This window comes from Filicampus tigris, chromosome 13 (genome assembly GCF_054856515.1).
Source record: "Filicampus tigris isolate MCC_2025a chromosome 13, RoL_Ftig_1.0, whole genome shotgun sequence".
Taxonomy (NCBI): domain Eukaryota; kingdom Metazoa; phylum Chordata; class Actinopteri; order Syngnathiformes; family Syngnathidae; genus Filicampus; species Filicampus tigris.
Window position 1 is genome coordinate 21,877,441 of NC_141229.1, and position 21,015 is coordinate 21,898,455.

The 21,015-nt window shown below is 43.5% G+C and overlaps 1 protein-coding gene and 1 long non-coding RNA gene across 3 annotated transcripts in view; one reads left to right on the forward strand and one right to left on the reverse strand.

The window, feature by feature from the left end:
- The first annotated feature begins 1,041 nt into the window (after positions 1-1,041).
- Positions 1,042-21,015, forward strand: part of LOC147137950 (zinc finger BED domain-containing protein 4-like) — a 59,194-nt gene continuing 39,220 nt past the window's right edge. Inside the window, exons 1-4 of the mRNA XM_086049657.1 lie at positions 1,042-1,177; positions 1,270-2,748; positions 5,669-5,785; positions 10,956-11,063. The gene's annotated coding sequence lies outside the window, so the exon portion shown is untranslated. The remainder of the gene's footprint in view (positions 1,178-1,269; positions 2,749-5,668; positions 5,786-10,955; positions 11,064-21,015) is intronic.
- Positions 17,028-21,015, reverse strand: part of LOC147137951 (uncharacterized) — a 52,875-nt gene continuing 48,887 nt past the window's right edge. For both annotated transcript variants that reach the window (XR_015089322.1, XR_015089321.1), the window contains exon 3: positions 17,028-17,523. This is a non-coding gene — a long non-coding RNA (uncharacterized LOC147137951). The remainder of the gene's footprint in view (positions 17,524-21,015) is intronic.

Sequence of the window (21,015 nt, forward strand, 5' to 3'; positions counted from 1 at the left end):
TAGCACGCTCCCATGCAGTCATCAAAATTATCCATATACAGTAGCCCGTGGGATAAACATAGCTACGGTTTTTAAATTCCGTGACCACCATCTGGGGTGGGGGTGACAATTTGAATAATGGGGTCCATCAACCTTCTTAAGAACATACTTTTTTTTTCCCCACACGCGCAAATGTTACACATTAGCGAGTGTTGTTCCGCTCAAGTAAATGTTGCAGGGCTCCAGAATGCCCCTAAGTGGCATTTTGCCCCTAAAATTTAAGAAAGTGGAAGTAAATTATTCCTCCAATCACACGTGATTTTCTTTTTTTTTTTTTTTAATTCGTGAATATTTTTTGATGGCCCTAAACACTGAACACTCATTCAACTTAACAATTCTCATTTCACTATTATTTCCAAAAGAAAAACTATATATATAATGGAATAAGGGACAGATAAGGCATTGTAAAAACTAATATTTGTTAAATATTTACAACTTTGGAGTACATATGAATATGTCCCTAACAGGGTGGAATGCTGTCACAGTGCGATGATATTGTAAAATAGTGTGCACAGTTCCAGCAGCATGTGAGAAGCCACGGTTGTAATGATTTTTTTTCCCAATATTTTAATAAAGGTTTGACTCCCACCCCTTTACTTGGTTATCAAAACTGTACCCAACAGGGGCGTTACCACTTGGGGCGGGGGCTGCAGGGCCCACCCTCAGACACACTCTGCCCACCCAAAGAAAACTGGATGTAATTCTGATGGGCACCGATGTCTGGACACCGCGTACCCCATTCGTATAGTACTGTAACAGTTGTTGAAGTTGGACTGTACTTTTGTTTTGCCACGAGGAGCGGTTGGTTCTCTTATTCTTATTGAGAGTTTTACATGGTGTGCAACTTATTTTTCATGTGCATTGTTTTAATTTTCCTATTATCTTTGGGCAAATTTGTAGGACTATATTGTTAATAATATTTCATTTGTAACATAAATTAAAGAGGTTAATTTATAAGTTTAACTGTAAGGCTAGATTTAGGTCACTTCCTGTTTCCTGCTAGCGGAGATCTGAGGCAACACGCAGCAGAGTGATGATCAACAGTCAGCATCGTGCAGGTAGAAGAGATTTAAGTGTGTTTAAGAAGCGGAATAATTATCTAAGTACCCGTTTGTTCACTAGCAGGCCAAAGTGGTAGGTATGTTTCATTTGTATTTTATGTTTCTATATATTTCCTGAAACTCAGTTTATTAAGTTATTAAGTTTACACCATTTTGTTTGTCTCACCAGTTCTACGGTGTGCCTGTGGTGTAAAAAGCAACTAAGATCACAGTAAACATCAGTACAAAGAACTCTCTATATCTCCATTTGTGATCAAGCCGGCATAAGTACTGTGTATGGCAGCGGATGCTGCCGTGGACTCTGCCTCGTCCTACAGCACACACTGTCAGCCGGCCCCTGCGGAGCAGCCCCTCGAGGCAGGGAGATGTTCACCCCTCGGCTTCCAGGTTTCAAATGAATCGCGCATGTGACAAAGCACAACTTACAGACACCGACAGTAGTTCAGAATGTTCAGTTATAGTTGTGTTCTAAGTTTTAACTTTTGTTTATGTTGTTACATCTTCTTTCACCTTAAAAGAACCCCTTGCCACTCCCCTGGTATTTTTACCTGAATGCCTAAAAAGGTGCACCCAAAGTAAAACTGAAGCTGTACTTGAACCATTTGGATTATCAGCATAGTTTTGGTCTCTTTTTGAAGATAACGCTTTGTATTTTTCTCCTCAACTGTGAGAATCTTTTTAAGTGCAACTGGCACTGAATTATGGACGTTTGAATGCATAAGAGAAGGCGGATTTTATGTCCACCTATTATTTTTCTTCTCCAAAAATCTGCCTGGAAAATTTTGTATTAGGTGGTGGGCTAAAGTAACACAATAGGATTACAGCTCAAAGTCTCCTCCAATTCCATTTCAAATTTGACAATAATACGACAGAAAATGAGCATTTTACACAAATTTTACTAAGGGGTCCAGGCGAACCAAAAGTGTGCCATTTGAATCCCATTGCAATCATGTTACAACCATGTTCACATACGTAGGGGAAAAGGCTGCTATTGTGGAATGATTCAACAACCATGAGTTCTAATGAAAAGTAAGACTTGGCACTATCATATCCTACATCCAGATATAAAAAAAACCCAGAAAAATCAAAGAAGGTGACGTGATATGATGTGCGCTCTGACGCACAGCCCTGATATCGCTGGGCTTTGAAAGTGTGTGTTCGCCTGGTGTTTTTGTTGAAAACAGTTTCCATGTTTTTTTTTTAAGAATTTCATTGGCCGTCGAATGCGTCAATCACCAATTTAGCACGTTTGGTTGTGACTGCAAACATAACCGACGAATCATCCACGCAGGGGTGGTACTATTTACGCATGGAATATGTTCATTGGCTGTTGTTGAACTCTGACATGGGAAACATTAGTTTATTGGATCAAGTAAGCAATCAATCAAACCAAGGTCCAGCCTATGTTTTGAAAGCTCGTGTGTCTAAATCCATCGAAGGTTACTCAATCTACAATGGAAAATATGTACATATGTAATATGTATATGTATCTGATAGCAACCTGTAACCGTTGCAGCAGCTAATAACGTGGCTTTATGGATGTCAGGCTTGTTGTGGACTAACTACATTACTGGAATACTTTTAGTGGACCCTTGTCGACCCTTGATGATAGATTATGAAATTGTGTCGGACATTTGAGGATGAAATGGTGAGTTGCGCATTTTTTGTGTGTTAGCATTGTTTTGACTTAAATGCTCGCCGAGCCTGCAGATATGATTGTATCTTCTAATGTTTGGTATCATTCGAATCTGCGGAAACTCAGTTTTCTAACCATCTATACCATGCTCAGGAATGCTTTGAAGTTGGGTGCACGACTTGGGTGGCAACGGGTTAATATAAAAAAAAATAAATAAAAAAAACATTGTATGGATGTCTTCTAAGTCAAATAAAATCATATCAACTTTTATTTGTTTAGCCCAAATCACAACAACAGTTATCTCAATTAAGGAGAAAACAAAACACGTTTTAAGGTGCAGTAGCCCTACGCTGGATTTTGACCTACACGAGCATTGTAGCACTTTTTGCCCCCCCAGGTAAGACTAATGCCCACCCACACCTGGCATCCTGGTAACACCACTGGTACAACAACAACTTAATCTTCTCAATGGCTGAATGTTAATGTTTATCTTATTTAAATTTGGCCAAATATAAAACTAGTTCCAAGACCATATTATTTGCCTTTCAGCATTAGCTTCATTTCTTCTCTTCTAAAATTGGTCGAGGTCAGCTGAATTAACTTGAACGCATTTCTGCTCTTCTAAAATTGGTCGAGGTCAGCTGAATTAACTTGAACGCAACTGGAGGTTTGAAGTGACATCTGTGGGCTTCTCTCCATCACTTCGTCATGATGACCAGTCATACTTGATATAAAATGTTCTTTGTGGATATATGTCCAATTTTCAATTACAAAATTTTAACAACCAACAGAAATGTTAGCAGTCCACCGTTGATGACGGCCAAACTAAAGGTGACAAAAAGTAATAAATAAATAAATAAATATAATACAATATAATATAATATAAATAATGCCCTGCGATTGGCTGGCAACCAATTCAGGGTGTCCCCCGCCTACTGCCCGAAGACTGCTGGGATAGGCTCCAGCACTCCCCGCGACCCTTGTGAGGATAAGCGTTATAGATAATGGATGGATAATATAAATAAACAAATCACTCTAAGTTGCACCTAGGTGTGATTGTGAGTGCTGATGTTTGTTTGTCTGTGTGCCCTGCAATTGGCTGGCAACCAGTTCAGGGTGTACCCCGCCTACTGCCCGATGACTGCTGGGATAGGCTCCAGCATGCACGCGACCCTTGTGAGGATAAGCGGTATAGATAATGGATGGATGGATGGATGAATAAACAACTATTAGGAGTACATGTACCATATTTTTCGGACCATACGACACACTTAAAATCCTTCCGTTTTCTCGAAAATCCACATTGACAGCGACAAAAATCCAGTGTGCTTTATGGATGGATGTCGGCTCTTTAGTTAGTCATGTATAATTCGAATTCCCTCCTATTATGTTCGTATTTTAACAACTGGTCGGTAGCTTTTTACTTTTTCTCGACATTCAAACTGCTTGCCTTGCAACAGCGCACGTCCAATACACACGTCAGGTCTGTGACCAAAGATCAGTACAGTGGTACCTCTAATTACGAAATTAATTGGTTCTGGAAGAAATTTCTTAAGTAGAACATTTTGTAAGTAGAGATGCGTTTTCCATTTAAATGCCCTAATCCATTCCAAGCCGCCCAATATTCAGACATAAATGTTTTAAAACGCATAAAAATGCATCAAAACATGTAACAAATACATGTTATAATTAGATTGCAAAATAAATTAGATTTGTGCATAATGTAAAAAACAAAGGATAGAGTAAAGAATAAAAATGATGGTCGTTTACCTTTTAATTGCTGTCCTTACCGCTTTTTGCCCTCTTTGGTTCAAATTCTCTCTCAGAAGTGAAGAAAGAACTGATTTAATAATGTGGCGACTGTCGATAAATTACGATCATATTCTTTGGCGAAATCAACCAAACGCATCCCTTTTTCATACTTATTATCCCTTGCTTTGTTTGTATGGACCAAAAAAACAATTTTCTTCTTTTTTCTTTTCCTCGTTTCTAATTCACGAAAAACTATCGGAACACCTCATGGCCCGAGGGGCGAATGAGGACGCTGCATAGACATATCTATCACATATATATCTATCTACAGCCATAGACACATATGGTAGAGGTCGCTCTTAGCCAATGGGTTGCCAGAAGATGCTAGGCCAGCCAATGGCAGAGCAGCATGAGTATGTTGCGTTCAGGAAACTCTGGGGCTGCGAGTAGCAACGCATACTGTATTTTTACCTTTTGTATCCTGAAATTTCTTTCGTAACAAGAGGCAATATTTTCCTGTTGAGGCGTTTCGTAACTTGAAAATTTTGGTATGAAGAGACGTTCGTAAGAGGTACCACTGTATCACCAACAAGATAATTCAGTGTACTGTCATTTCGTTTACACCAAATCTCCCTTTCAAAAACAAACCAAATACTTTTTGTTTGTTTCAGACTTGTATCTGGTCCTAATTGACTCTTAAACGTTTTTTTCTTTCTCTTTGCTTTACCAATTACAACATTAAACATTTTAGCTTGTATTTCTTCTCAAAACATTAACTCTTACTACTACAGTTACGAACATTCTGTGTATGTAAAGTATTGTTTTATCTGTTCTTTGCAGATCTAAACTTATAGGTTTGATAATGGCTCTTCCTGATTTAGTTTTCACAACATCAGTATTTACAGGAGAAACAGGAGGTACACTTGGTATTTGTTTCACCTGCTCTGAAGGTACATTTGACTCACTCTGCTTCTTTTTAAACCTTTCATGCAAAGGTGAATGTAAAGGAATCAAATGCATGCGATTGCATCTCACTGTTCCCTGTGTTAAGTCCACTGTGTAAGATCTTGGTGTCGTGTGATTTCAGATAACAGTGCCTGATGTTTTTGCATCTGTCACCCACACTTGTTCTCCTGGTGACAAGTTACATAAAGGTTTTGCTCTGTGACGTTTATTGTAGTTTGAAATGTCCGACATCCTCTTCCCCCTTTCCTTTTGAGCGAGCGCGACGCTGTCTGGCAGTGACGGGTCCAACTGCAAAGGAAACAAACCTGGAAAGATAGTCCACAGCGATTAGGTAAGTTTTCCCCCTGGTAAATCCAACAACCTGCCTTTTGGATCCAATTCCCACATTTCTTTTTAAGACTTTTTATGGATTCTTTGAGGAATAAATTTTAAATATAGTCAATTGCTCTCTCCAGACACGCGTCTTCCGAAGCCCCTTCTGAAGAAGAGGAACTCTGACCCCAGTGTTTTTAATAATTACAGACCTGCATCCAACTTACCATTTTTTAGTAAGATTTTAGAAAAACTGGTGTTCCTCCAGTTAAATGATTTTTAAAGACAAATAATATTTTAGAGAAATATCAATCTGGTTGGCGGCACGGTGGTCGACTGGTTAGCATGTCCGCCTCACAGTTCAGAGGTCGTGGGTTCGATCCCGGCTCCGGCCTCCCTGTGTGGAGTTTGCATGTTCTCCCCGTGCCTGCGTGGGTTTTCTCCGGGCACTCCGGTTTCCTCCCACATTCCAAAAACATGCATGGTAAGTTGATTGGATACTCTAAATTGCCCCTTGGTGTGATTGTGAGTGCGGATGTTTGTCTCTGTGTGCCCTGCGATTGGCTGGCAACCAGTTCAGGGTGTCCCCTGCCTACTGCCCAAAGACAGCTGGGATAGGCTCCAGCACGCCCCGCGACCCTTGTGAGGAGAAGCGGTACAGATAATGGATGGATGGATGGATCAATCTGGTTTTAGGATGAACCACAGTAGAGAGACTGCTCTTTTAAGGATTTTAAATGATATTAGGTGCACTGCAGACGTGAGAAAACTCACAGTCTTGGTGCTACTGGATCTAAGAGCTGTGTTTGATACAGTAGATCACCAAATTTTATTAAATAGACTTAAAAACCTAGTGGGCATCTCTGGGTACTGTTTTTAACTGGTTTTATTCCTATTTCACAGACCGATCTTTATTTGTAAGTATGGATACTTGTTCCTCCAGAACCCATGAAATTAAATGTGGGGGTTCCCCAAGGTTCAATTTTAGGCCCAATACTATTGAAGCTTTACTGTATTTTCCGGACTATAAGTCGCTCCGGAGTACAAGTCGCACCAGCTATAAAATGCATAATTAAGAATAAAAAAACATATATAAGTCGCACTGGAGTATAAGTCGCATTTTTGGAGAAAATTAATTGTGCTCTTAGTACACATCATCTCCACCGAGCTACGATGGTAACATTTAGCTAACATTCCCACATAGCATACAAGAAAGTTATGGTAACATAACTTTAAACTCACCAAAACGGTTGTAGATCGATTAAATAAGTCTTTTATTTATCCCCGACCATGCAGAATGTTTCCAAGTCTCCAAAAGTATTTATATATTCGGTCGTAATTATCTCTTTGTTCTCTTCCCTGCTCTCAACTCCGTACGCGTGGCTGACCCCAGCCAGTGTCTTAAAGCAACAGTACACTATTTTGTATGGATGTATGTTGATAGACAGTCAAAATGTCTATACTATTTTAATTACTTATTTGTCAAAAATGTTAGATTTTAACCGTTTAAGTTATTCATGCATTTTAATAGCTTTTATTTAGGATTTATCTTTGTTTGTTTATGTGGGTTACAATAAGATGTGAATTAATATACACTATACATGTTATTCTGTCTGTTGTAAAGTCAATATGTAATGCAGGTTTATATGCAGCCTTAGAACGCCCTCCTGTGGTTGTTTGGTGTATTGTTTGCTGACGTTGAAAAGGAAAGAGATACAATATAATGTGCCAATAATCTCACACATAAATCGCTCCAGAGTATAAATCGCACCCTCGGCCAAACTTTGAAAAAAAACAGTGACTTATAGTCCGGAAAATACGGTATATGTTTCCCCTTGGGGATGTCATCAAGGGGACACGGCGTCAGCTTCCACAGCTATGATGATGACACACAGCTGTATATTGCCGTGTCTCCTGATGACTGGACCCATTGATATCCTTTTAAATTCCATTTCAGATATTAAGTCATGGATGGCAGAGAATTTCCTACAGCTTGATCAGGACAAAACTGAGGTTTTTGTCATCAGCCCTGAAGGTCAGAGAGAGAAACCTTTACCAAAACTACAAGATTTTAAACCCTCAGAATGTGTGAAGAACCCGGGCGTCATCTTTGACTCTGAGCTCAGTTTTATTCCTCATATTAAAGATGTAACTAAGATAGGTTTCTGTCACCTTAAGAATATCGCCAGAGTCCGCCCGTTTCTCTCTCAGGCTAACACGGAAGTGCTGATGCGTGCTTTTATTTCCTGTCGTTTAGATTATTGTAATACCCTGCTCTCTGGCCTCCCCAAAAAGAGTATCTCTTCTTTACTACTACTCCACAATTCAGCCGCTCGGGTGCTGACGAGAACGAGAGGACGGGAGCATATTACACCAGTTTTAAAATCACTGCATTGGCTACCCATCTGTTTCAGGATCGATTTTAAGGTACTTTTATTAGTTTATAAATGAGTTAATGGTCTTGGGCCATCTTATTTGTCTGATTTGATTTTACCATACCAACCCTCGCGGATCCTGAGGTCCTCTGGTGCCGGCCTTTTAATTATTCCTAGGGTGAGGACCAAAACCCACGGCGAGGCTGCATTCAGCCATTTTGGTCCTCAATTTTGGAATAGCCTGCCAGATTACGTCAGGTCCGTAGAGAATGTTGATATTTTTAAGAGGAAGCTCAAGACCTACCTTTTTAGTTTGACTTTTAAATAATTTAAGTAATTTGTTATTATTATTTATTTTCTTTTTTTTCTTTTTACTGGGAATTATTTTTACTTTATCATATTTTATCATACATATTTTAGTTCTTAGATTATATTACTGTTTCGTCTTTTACTTTTGTTGTTTTCTGTTGTTGTTAGCTTTTAGCTCCTGTGTTTCCTCATGGGCGACCTCCACGTTTTTGGCTGCCCTTCCCGCGGGGGGCGTCATCGCAGGGTCTCCTTAGGTCTAGGTAACCGGGGGCCTCCACACTAGGCTTGTGAAGGGGGACAGAGCAGCTTGTGGGAAAAGTAGAGGAATCTCTGTCCTCTCCGTCGCAGGAAAGGTTTTAGCAAAAATCATGCTCAGCAGGCTAGTTGAGCACATCTCGGAAGCTGTGCTTCCGGAAAATCAATGTGGCTTCCGGAAGACTAGATCCACCACAGACATGATTTTGTCTTAAGTCAGCTAATGGAGAAGAGCAGAGAACATCATAAGGACCTCCACATAGCCTTCATTGACCGCAGCAAAACCTTCGACACCATCAACCTTGAGTTGCTCTGGAAACACCTCTCCAAACTTGGCGTACCACCCAAGTTTCCCTGCATCCTTCAGCAGCTGCATGATGGGACGCAAGCCAGAGTGCTCACGGGAGAACTCCAGTCAGAGCTCTTGAACACTGGGATGAAGCAGGGCTGTGTCTTGGCTCCAATGCTCTTTAACATCCTCCTCTCTGCCATCACGTGCCTCTTCCGCCGCGGCACGGGACATGAAGATGGTGTCCAGGTGGAGTACCGCCTGGATGGAAGCCTCTTCAACATCAGACGGCTCCAGGCCCACACAAAGACAAAGACTTGCCATATCTGTGAGCTTCAGTATGCTGATGACTGCGCTGTCTTAGATCATGTAGTTGTATAAATTCCATATAAATTCCACTAAACACAGTGAACAACTTCACCTACCTTGGCTCCACTTTGTCCTCATGCTGCTCCCTTGACACCGAACTGCACATCCGAATTAATAAAGCCTCATCATCCTTTGGTCGCCTCCGCAGCAGGGTATTTGAAAACCGAAACCTGAAAGTCAGCACCAAGATTGCCGTATACAATGCAGTGTGTCTCTCCACTTTCCTCTATGGGGCAGAGTCATGGCCCCCATACCGCTGGCACATCACCAACCTGGAGGCCTTCCACATCCGCTGCCTGCAGAAGATTCTTGGCCTGTCCTGGGAAGATAGAGTCCCCCATACTGACATCCTCAGCAGCACCAATTCCATCTGCATTGAAGCAGCCATGGCAAAAAGACATCTTCGGTGGATTGGACACACCATTTGCATGCCTGACCACCGCCTGCCCCGCTAAGTCCTCTACGGCCAACTGAGAGGAGCAAAGCGCTCTGCTGGGGGGCAAAAGCGTCGATTTAAGGACTACACCAAGGACGTCCTAAAGCAAGCCAACATCAGCTCGAAACTCTGACACTCGACAGAACAGCCTGGCAGATCACTTGTGCCACTGTAGTTTCCCAAACCCACAAAGCAAACCAAGACCGACAAACCAAGAGGCGCATACAACGACACCGGCGGGCAGCTGGTACCCCCCTATCATCCAGCTTCCCCTGCTCCATCTGCGAACGTGTATGCGGCTCAAGGATCGGACTCAATGCCCATGAGAAGTGGCACCAGCGACAGCGTCGCTGACCCCCCCCCCCCCCCAATAATTCATATCTGATCTGAATCAAACATACTAGTGTTAAATCTATTACATAAACACAGTATAAATTATTTAACATACAATGCTTCACAGGGTCACTGATAGTGTAGTGGTACACACGCCTGAGTTGTGTGCGGGCAGCGTGGGATCGATTCCCGCTCAGTGGCGGTGTCTATGTGTGCCCTGCGACTGACTGGCGACCAGTTTGGGGTGTAGTCTGCCTTCGCCCGTTGACGGCTGGGATAGGCTCCAGCACCTCTCCGCGACCCTGTATAGGATAAGCGGTTTGGAAGATGACACATGACACAATGCTTCACAATGATGATGCGCCTAATGACCCGGTGCACCTATTGGTCCATAAAATACAGTACAGTAAAGAAACTCCCAGGGCTGTTGTACTGTATTTCATCACTTAATGGAAAGTGTCTTGCAATCAGTTTGCTTTGTCGGAACTAACATTTAATTTTTCAGATTTTCTCCATTTCTTTTGCTCCTTCTTGCAGAAAGATTCCAATATTTAAAAATGTTATCATTAAGTTGGGCATTGCAGGACGAAAATAATACAAAAACAAGGCTTGAAATAAGCGGTTTCGCATCGCTGTTTGCGATGTAATTTGTGTATAGTGACCCTCAAACAACGCTATTGAAACACAAAACTGCGACTGGGCCCGCCTTTACATGACAAATCACAGCAGCCAAATGTTACAGAATTATACTCAGTGAACGCTAACTTGTTGCGACCGGCGTGTGCTTGCTCTCTCGTTCTCTCTCTCTCTTTCTCTCTCTCAGTGTATGGCTGAACATGCTGTCTTGACGTAAATGCATAGTGACTCGTTTACGTGCTTGTAAACAGTGGCGACCCACCAGTGCTTTGCTGAGTAGAGAACTTTTTTCAAGGTATTTTTAACAATTTTTTAGTAAAACTGTTAAAACCCTCGTGACTACTGTGATGAATACATAAATGAAGTCCATCTTGATAAATCACGTGATGTTTATATCGATCTGCATGTGTCACACCGCTGTAAAATGTCTGTTCTGATGAACGCATTGGACATTTGAGAAATAGGTGCAGATAGGTGACTACAAATCTCTTTAGTTTAAATGTCTCAAGTCTCCAATTTAAATTTCAAATGATTTTTAATATTGTTTATCAAAAACTAAAAGGTGGGAATTTGAGAAGATTCCCCTATTTCTCAAGGTACATAAAGTCATTAAACTCAAGTCAAGTCAAGTCAAATGTATTTATATATCCCTTAATCACAGGAAAGTCTCATAGGGCTTCACATATGCACCAGATCATATACACAACATATTTCAACCCACAAGAGGGAGAGGAAAAACTCAAAAAACCCCATCAGGGGAAAAGTGAGAAACCTTGAGAAGGATGGGGGAATCCCCCTTCCAGGATGGTCAGGCTGCAATGGATGCCGAGTGGGCAACATTGAACACACATTATAGTACTATACAGTGTTTGTTAAAGTGATGTGAAAGTTAATCAAATGAAGTGCTGCAGGAAGATGACATCGATGAAGTGAGCAGGGGCCCAGTGGTCGTCAATGTAGAAATCTCCCTAACAGCGCCTCCGAGGATATGGTCATCCTCATATGGATCGAAACAGCAACCTCCAATTCGGTTATCATCACCTAATTCCCAAGCCTGGGAAAAGGGAGCAGAAAAAGAATAGAAGCGGCAGTAAAGAGTAAATTTATATTTGTTTCAAATTGACACGCTGAAAATGTTTCTACACAATAAAATACAGGTTGCCGATACGCACAGTGTGGATTTAACAAATAATATCTGTTGATTATATAAAATAGGAGACCAATTGTTTTTTGTTTTTGTGGGGGGGGGGTGCTCCTTAAAATTCCAAATTTGTCCCTCAAATGGAGTTTTTGAATAGCAAAATCGTTCTTGAAAAAATAAAGGTTATTTCGAGCCTTGCAAACAGGTAAGTATATCAATACTTGTTCCATTGAAGAGAATCAGGCCTCTTTCCTCATATCAAGGCTCTACAAATCATACGCAGGAAACTAAATCAATGCATGACTTAGAATACTTAAAACACACAACTTTGAGCCTAGGGGATATGCCAGCTGTGCAGTTTTTCACTAAAAACTAATGGTTTAAACATGTTTCCACCATAATTATATATCCAAGACCAAAGCTGTCTCAGATAATGAAACAGAGCAATTGTTTATTTGCTTTTAAAAAAACGTGACATCATGAACACTTGTCTTGTTGCTTTTGTGCCTTGTCCACCAAAACCCATTGTGTTTTACAAGAGAAACATTGCAGTTAAATGACTCATTAAGTGAAACAGCACTGTTTGTCTAAAATTAAGACTTAACCTGCCTGCAAGGCTCAAGTCGCTGTTCAGCTGCCGTTTGTATTTAAGTACATTTTATCGAATCACACCTGTTTGTTTTTTTAAGGCATGACTCATTTGCCTCTGTGCTCTATTGTTGTTGGTCATCTGGTTCTAATTTAAAGAACTATGTAACGATACCCCGTACAATAACAGTCATCTGGGTGCCTTGAAGCAATTATTACCTTTCACCATCAGAATTTTATAGATTATAGTCCTCTGACTGTCTGCCTATCGACTCTCTCTCTCATCATTTAACTGCAGTATAACAATACATGTGTATCAAAATATCACTCTTCCATTGAAAACCCTCCCTAAACAATCACCTTATCATGGTGGAGGGGTTTGTGTTTGCCAATGATCCTAGGAGCTAAGTTGTCTGGAGATTTTTGACTCAGGCAGTGTCACCAAGGTCAAACAAAGCACAAAGCACAGATCAAAGACCCCCTATGACGACAAACACATTTGATACTGTTTTGCCTCGCCTAATGGAGCCAGGCCTGGAAGTGGGGCTCATCGGTGAGTGCTTGGTTGCTGGGCCTGCACCCAAATGGCCCGGCTGGGCACAGCCCAAAGAGGTAACGTGGGTTCCTCCCATCCTGTGGGCTCAGCACCTGTGGGAGGGGCCAAGGGGGTCAGGTGCAAAAAGAGCTGGGTCGCAGCCGAAGGCACGGACTTTGGCCGATCCACGGCTACAGGAGGTGGTTCTAGGGATGGGGAATGTCACCTCTCAAGCAGGCAAGGAGCCCAAGCTGACGTGCAAGGTTGATATGCTACGACTAGATAAATGTCAGGCTTGCCTCCACACACTACTTGGGCTGTGGTATCAGTCCTCTTGAGAGGGGACTCTGGAGTTGGCCAAAGTGAGAGATGATGAGCAGATAAGATAAGAATGCCTTTATTGATCCCACAGTGGGGAAATTTTCATTGTTACAGCAGCAAAGATATAGGTCACACAGGGGCGGCGGCATAATGTGACCATTAATGTATAACATTGACGGCAAACATTCAGGATCAAACCTATGTAAATATACGCAGTAACATGTGTATATAAACATGTATATTCACACCAACATACATCTACATAAAAAGCATGAGGAACACTCATTTTGGCCTGTACATAGTACAGAGGAAAAATACTCTAAGTAAGTGACAGTGCTGCAGTGCTGTAGTGAAATGTAAGGAACAGCATTGGATAAAAATAAAACTAGACTAACAGTAGTGGGGAATGTTGAGTATTGCACGGTATTACAGTAGTGGGGAATATTAGGTATTGCACAATATGAGCTCAGATGCAGGACTGCACAATTGCACTAATGTCCGCCAGTTTGTGGAGACTACACAATGTTCTTGTTAAAGAGTCTGACAGCAGCAGGCAAGAAGGAACGGCGGAATCTCTCCTTTGCACAGCGAGGGTGTAACAGTCTGTCACTGAAGGAGCTGTGGAGTGCTGTTAGGGTGCCCTGGAGGGGGTGGTCCGGGTTGTCCAGCATTGATGACAGCTTGGCCAACATCCTCCTGTCCCCCACCGAGTCCACAGAGTCCAGGGAGCAGCCCAGGACAGAGCCGGCCCTCCTGACCAGTTTGTCCAGCTGCTTCTTGTCCCGGGCCGAGACGCCGCCTGCCCAGGTGACCACTCCCTGGAAGATGACCGATGCAACCACAGAGTCATAAAAGTTCCTGAGGAGTGTCCCCTGAACCCCAAAAGACCTCAGTCTCCTGAGTAGGAAGAGTCTGCTCTGACTCTTCCTATAGAGGGCGTCTGTGTTGTCGCACCAGTCCAGTTTATTGTTCAGATGAACACCCAGCTACTTGTAAGTTGAGACTCTCTCAACATCTGTTCCCCGGATATTCACTGGGGCAGGTGAAGAGTGCTGGCGCCTACCGAAATCCACCACCATTTCTTTGGATTTCCCCGCATTGATCAGGAGGCGGTTCTGCTGGCACCAGTCCACAAAACCCTGAGTAAGTTCTCTGTACTCCCGATCATCTTCGCCTGTGATGAGGCCAACAATCGCAGAGTCGTCAGAGAACTTCTGCAGGTGACAGCTAGGGGTGTTGTAGTTGAAGTCCGAGGTGTAGAGGGTCAACAGGAAGGGAGCCAAGACAGTTCCCTGTGGGGCCCCCGTGCTACAGAGGAGCACGTCAGACACACAGTCCTGTGTCCTCACATACTGTGGCCGGTTTGTGAGGTAGTCCTGGATCCATGTGGTGAGGTGGTGGGCCACCCTCCAGCTTGTCTCCCAGTAGGGTGGGCTGGATGGTGTTGAAAGCACTGGAGAAATCAAAGAAAATGATCCTCACAGTGCTCCCCGCCTTCTCCAGGTGGGAGAGTGAAGTGTGGAGGAGGTAGATGATGGCATCATCCACACTGATGCCAGGCTGATATGCGAACTGGAGTGGGTCCATTGAGGAGCTCACCAGGGGGCGCAGGTGGACAAGGACCAGTCTCTCCAGGGTCTTCATCAGGTGAGACGTCAGCGCCACTGGTCTGAAGCTGTTGACCTCCTTCGGGTGGGGGGTCTTTGGCACCGGGACCAGGCAGGATGTTTTCCATAGCTGGGGGACCCTGCCCAGCTTCAGGCTCAGGTTGAACATATGCTGGACAATTCCACACAGCTGGTCTGCGCAGGATTTGAGAAGCTGGGGGCTGATGCCATCTGGACCCGCTGCCTTCCACGCCTTCATCTTCTTCAACTGGTTCCTCACCTGAGATGTTGTGAAGGCCAAGGCTGGGCAGGAGGGAGTGGTGGCTATCTGGTGTAGCTGGGAGCTGGAGACTATGGAGAAAAGGGGGGAGGGGGTGACACGCCCAGCAGGAGGAATAGGTGGAGGCTGCAGCAGGAGAGACTGAGTGGGGGCAGGCATCTGATCGAATTTATTGAAAAAGAGGTTCAGCTCAGATGTCAGCATACATGCCTGTATGTTGGCGTCTACCCAGGTGAGTATATACATATGTGTATATTAGAGGTGTAACGGTACGCTAAATCACATTTCGGTTCGGTTCGGTTTCTTGGAAACTTTGGTTCGGTATATTTTTCGGTCCAATGTTTATTTTGAAAAGATGACAAGTAAATGGTACATTTAAAAAAAAATAAACAAAAAATAAAAGCGAACCATTCGGGTGACATTCTTAAAAAATTGCACCAGAATAAGAAATACACTAACAATAAAGATCTCTTAATTTTGTAAATTATTAAGACACTGAAATCTTTACACACTCAGCAGCAACAGCCTATGTCACATCTAAGTATTAAAGTTAAAGACAAGTTGCCACTACAGTACATATACCCTTTTTGTGATGAAAAAAAATACAATAACAGTTACAATTATTGCTAACTGTATTAAAACTCTTTTTATAATGAAATACAGTAACTTTAACATCTTTATTAAATTATTTACACTTTTCAGGCATTGAATGTTCAACAGCATATCGTAACGAATTACGTTGTCTGTGTTGTGGTTGGATTTGTGTTTTGCTGAGTTGTGATGTTTATGAATGCATCGTACGGCTAGCGAGAGAAGCAGCGGTGAAAGAAGAAAAGAGCTGTTGTACTTTGTTTTTGGGGAAAAATACAGCTTGCTTCCTCGTCTAAGAAATATTCAAAGTCGGATGATGTCGTTTTAAGTGCTACAGCATAATTGCCAATCTCATGTAGCAAAGTCGGCACACAACTTTGGGACTTATACAATGGCGATTTTATCAGGACAGCCAGAATGTTCCCAAACAGGAGACCTGGGAGCAAGCTAGTTATATAATTCCTTCCCTCTGTGTATATGAGCCATTCTACCGAATTGGTTGAAATTGCTGTCCCACAATGAAAATCAAATTTTAAAAAACAATGAAGTGTTCAGACCTTGCATATTTAGTCATATCTTGTTATGATCTATTTTACCACAAGGCATTAATTTAGATAGTATTAAGCTGAATGTATAAAAAGTAATCTTTTCTATGTCACATCCTATTGGGAGGTGTCTGTCCCAATGTCTAACTCCTGAATTGCAATTCATGAAAAAAAATGTAGAAGATTTTTGCCAATTTACAAAATACTTTACTTTAATAGAACATTTTGGTTGATTTTAAATGTATTGTGAAAGATTTACATTGATTTTGTAGATTTTTTTCACATTAGAAGTTTTTATGTAAAAAAACCTGTCCCAACTTTTCATGTCACAACCGAAACGCAAAGTTATGTGCCCTCCAAAGTCTGAAAATCAGCATGTGTTTTTTAGGACCGTCACTACCAAACACCTCATTTTGGCAATAAAATGAGCACTTTTGATTTTAATGCTAAATGTACTGTTTTCTATCTCTGTACACATGCTCAAAACTGTCTGTGGTAGCCACGTTGTGCCTAGCATTGTTGAGTATTGTCAAAAACTAGCATAAAACGTCACTACCGAAACGGTCACTACCGAAGCGTTTCGGTAGTGACAATATGATGTTTCTTTTTGAATAAATAAGTTTTAAATAATATAATACATAGATACATATGTCATGCATGGATCTTTCTGATTTTAACAATATTCTTTTTCATATTTTATCTTAATTTAAAGAGAAAACACCAAAATGCCAAAAAGCCTAGCAGAGACAGAGTACAGGCGAAGGGTTAGAATGACCCAGTGAAATCCAAATAATATTTAATAAAGGTAAGAGAAAAAAATAAGAGATAGAAGAAAGAAGGAAAGCTGAAGTCTACCAATGACGTATCCAGCAGGGAGCAAAGGAAAGTCAGAAGAGCATGGAGCAAAAGACAAGACCACCACATGTCTCTCAAAAAAACAGAGAGGGAACATACATACAGGGAAATGTATATTACAAAAATGTTTGTCATTCCAATTAAATTTTCATTTGGTAGGTGAAACCACAGTTTTTCAATGATGAAGAGCCCTGTGATGGACAGGTGACCGGTCCAGCGTGTACCCTGCTTTTGCCCTAAGTCAGCTGCGATCAACTCCGACCCTCCGCAACCCTGAGTACAGCACAAAGCACTAGAAAATGGAAAAAATAATGTTTCATTAGTTATAATACACATATAGAAAAGTAGTTAAGTGATTACAATGCTACCCTCACACAAAGTATTACTGCAACACCAGCAACAATATGGTCACATCTGAAATTTTGCAGTCACTACCGAAAAAACTGATGTTTTAACAAAAATAAAAAGTATTGAGTTATCAACCAACAATTTTTGATAATGATTGTTTAAGGGTATGTTTGTTTTAATTAATGATGACTTTTGAAGTCAAAATGATCAACTTTCTACATTTTACTATGAAAAATAGCATGTACATTTTGATTTATTTCGGAAAAACTAATACTAAATTCTGTTAAAAATTCATTTCGATTGATTTTGATGTCAAAACCATGTATATTAATTTATAAAAATACTCTATAGAGGGGGGAATGGAAAAAAAATGAATCGGCTAGTATAATTATTTTTATTCTTCTGTAATTGTGTGTTTCAGTAGTAACACATTTTAGGGACAGGCAAGATATTTGAGAAAAGCTAGAAAATACTATTTGAAAATTAACTGTACTTTTACTATATTTGTGCTCCTTGGTACAACATGAATAGAATAAAGGTTTTACTGAAATAAAATACAAATTTCACACATTTTCCAACTCTGATTTGAACCATTTCAGTAGAATGGCCCATATATTTAGCATTATATATACATATATATATATATATGTATATATATATATATATATATATATATATATATATATATATGTATATATATATATATATGTCCATCCATCCATCCATTATCTCCCGCTTATCCGAAGTCGGGTCGCGGAGGCAGCAGCTTCAGCAGGGAAGCCCAGACTTCCCTCTCCCCAGCAACATCCTCCAGCTCTTCCGGAAGGATCCCAAGGCGTTCCCAGGCAAGCCGGGAGACATAGTCTCTCCAGCGTGTTCTGGGTCGTCCTCGGGGTCTCCTGCCGGTGGGACATGCCCGGAACACCTCACCAGGGAGGCGTCCAGGAGGCATCCTAATCAGATGCCCGAGCCACCTCAACTGGCTCCTCTCGACGCGGAGGAGCAGCGGCTCGACTCTGAGTCCCTCCCGGATGGCCGAACTTCTCACCCTATCTCTAAGGGAGAGCCCAGACACCCTGCGAAGGAAACCCATTTCGGCCGCTTGTATCCGAGATCTTGTTCTTTCGGTCATGACCCACAGCTCATGACCATAGGTGAGAGTAGGAACGTAGATCGACCGGTAAATTGAGAGCTTCGCCTTTCGGCTAAGCTCCTTCTTCACCACGACAGACCGATACAGGGTCCGCATCACAGCAGACGCTGCACCGATCCGCCTGTCGATCTCCCGTTCCATCTTACCCTCACTCGTGAACAAGACCCCAAGATACTTGAACTCCTCCACTTGGGGCAGAATCTCATCCCCGACCTGGAGAGGGCACGCCACCCTTTTCCGACTGAGGACCATGGTCTCAGATTTGGAGGTGCTGATCTTCATTCCGACCGTTTCACACTCGGCTGCGAACCGCTCCAGCGAGAGTTGGAGATCGCGGCTTGAAGAAGCCAACAGTACTACATCATCTGCAAAAAGCAGAGATGCAATACTGAGGCCACCAAACCGGACCCCCTCGACACCTCGGCTGCGCCTAGAAATTCTGTCCATAAAGGTTATGAACAGAATCGGTGACAAAGGGCAGCCTTGGCGGAGTCCAACCCCCACAGGAAACGAATCCGACTTACTGCCGGCAATTCGGACCAAACTCTGGCATCGGTGGTACAGGGACCGGACAGCCCTTATCAGGGGGCTCGGTACCCCGTACTCCCGAAGCACCCCCCACAGAACTCCCCGAGGGACACGGTCGAACGCCTTCTCCAAGTCCACAAAACACATGTAGACCGGTTGGGCAAACTCCCATGCACCCTCGAGGACCCTGCTGAGGGTGTAGAGCTGGTCCACTGTTCCACGGCCAGGACGAAAACCACATTGCTCCTCCTGAATCCGGGATTCGACCTTCCGACGGACCCTCCTCTCCAGCACCCCTGAATAGACCTTGCCGGGGAGGCTGAGGAGTGTGATCCCTCTGTAATTGGAGCACACCCTCCGGTCCCCCTTCTTAAAAAGGGGGACCACCACCCCGGTCTGCCAATCCAGAGGCACTGTCCCCGATGTCCACGCGATGTTGAAGAGACGTGTCAACCATGACAGCCCCTCAACATCCAGAGCCTTTATGAACTCCGGGCGGATCTCATCCACCCCCGGGGCTTTGCCACCGAGGAGCTTTTTGACTACCTCGGTGACTTCAACCCCAGAGATAGGAGAGCCCACCTCAGAGTCTCCAGGCTCTGCTTCCTCAGTGGAAGGCGTGTCGGTGGAATTGAGGAGGTCTTCGAAGTACTCTCCCCACCGACCCACAACGTCCCGAGTTGAGGTCAGCAGCACCCCATCTCCACTATAAACAGTGTTAATGGTGCACTGCTTCCCCCTCCTGAGACGCCGGATGGTGGACCAGAATTTCCTCGAAGCCGTCCGGAAGTCATTTTCCATGGCCTCCCCGGACTCCTCCCGCACCCGGGTTTTTGCCTCAGCAACCGCCAGAGCCGCATTCCGCTTGGCCTGCCGGTACCCGTCAGCTGCCTCCGGGGTCCCGCAGGCCAAAAAGGCCCAATAGGACTCCTTCTTCAGCTGGACAGCATCCCTTACCGCTGGTGTCCACCAGCGGGTTCGGGGATTGCCGCCACGACAGGCACCGACCACCTTGCGGCCGCAGCTCCGATCGGCGGCCTCAACAATGGAGGCACGAAACATGGTCCACTCGGACTCGATGTCCCCCGCCTCCCCCGGGACGCGGGAAAAGTTCTGCCGGAGGTGGGAGTTGAAACTCCTTCTGACAGGGGATTCTGCCAGACGTTCCCAGCAAACCCTCACAATACGTTTGGGTCTGCCAGGTCGGACCGGCATCTTCCCCCACCATCGGAGCCAACTCACCACCAGATGGTGATCAGTTGACAGCTCCGCCCCTCTCTTCACCCGAGTGTCCAAAACATGCGGCCGCAAGTCTGATGATACGACTACAAAGTCGATCATCGAACTGCGGCCTAGGGTATCCTGGTGCCAAGTGCACATATGGACACCCTTATGCTTGAACATGGTGTTCGTTATGGACAATCCGTGATGAGCACAGAAGTCCAGTAACCGAACACCGCTCGGGTTCAGATCGGGGGGGCCGTTCCTCCCAATCACACCTCTCTAGGTCTCACTGTCATTGCCCACGTGAGCATTGAAGTCCCCCAGCAGAACGATGGAGTCCCCAGGTGGAGCGCCCTCCAGCACACCCTCCAAGGACTCCAAAAAGGGTGGGTACTCTGCGCTGCCGTTTGGTGCATAAGCACAAACAACAGTCAGGACCCGTCCCCCCACCCTCAGGCGGAGGGAGGCTACCCTCTCGTCCACCGGGGTAAACCCCAATGTACAGGCGCCAAGCCGGGGGGCAATAAGTAT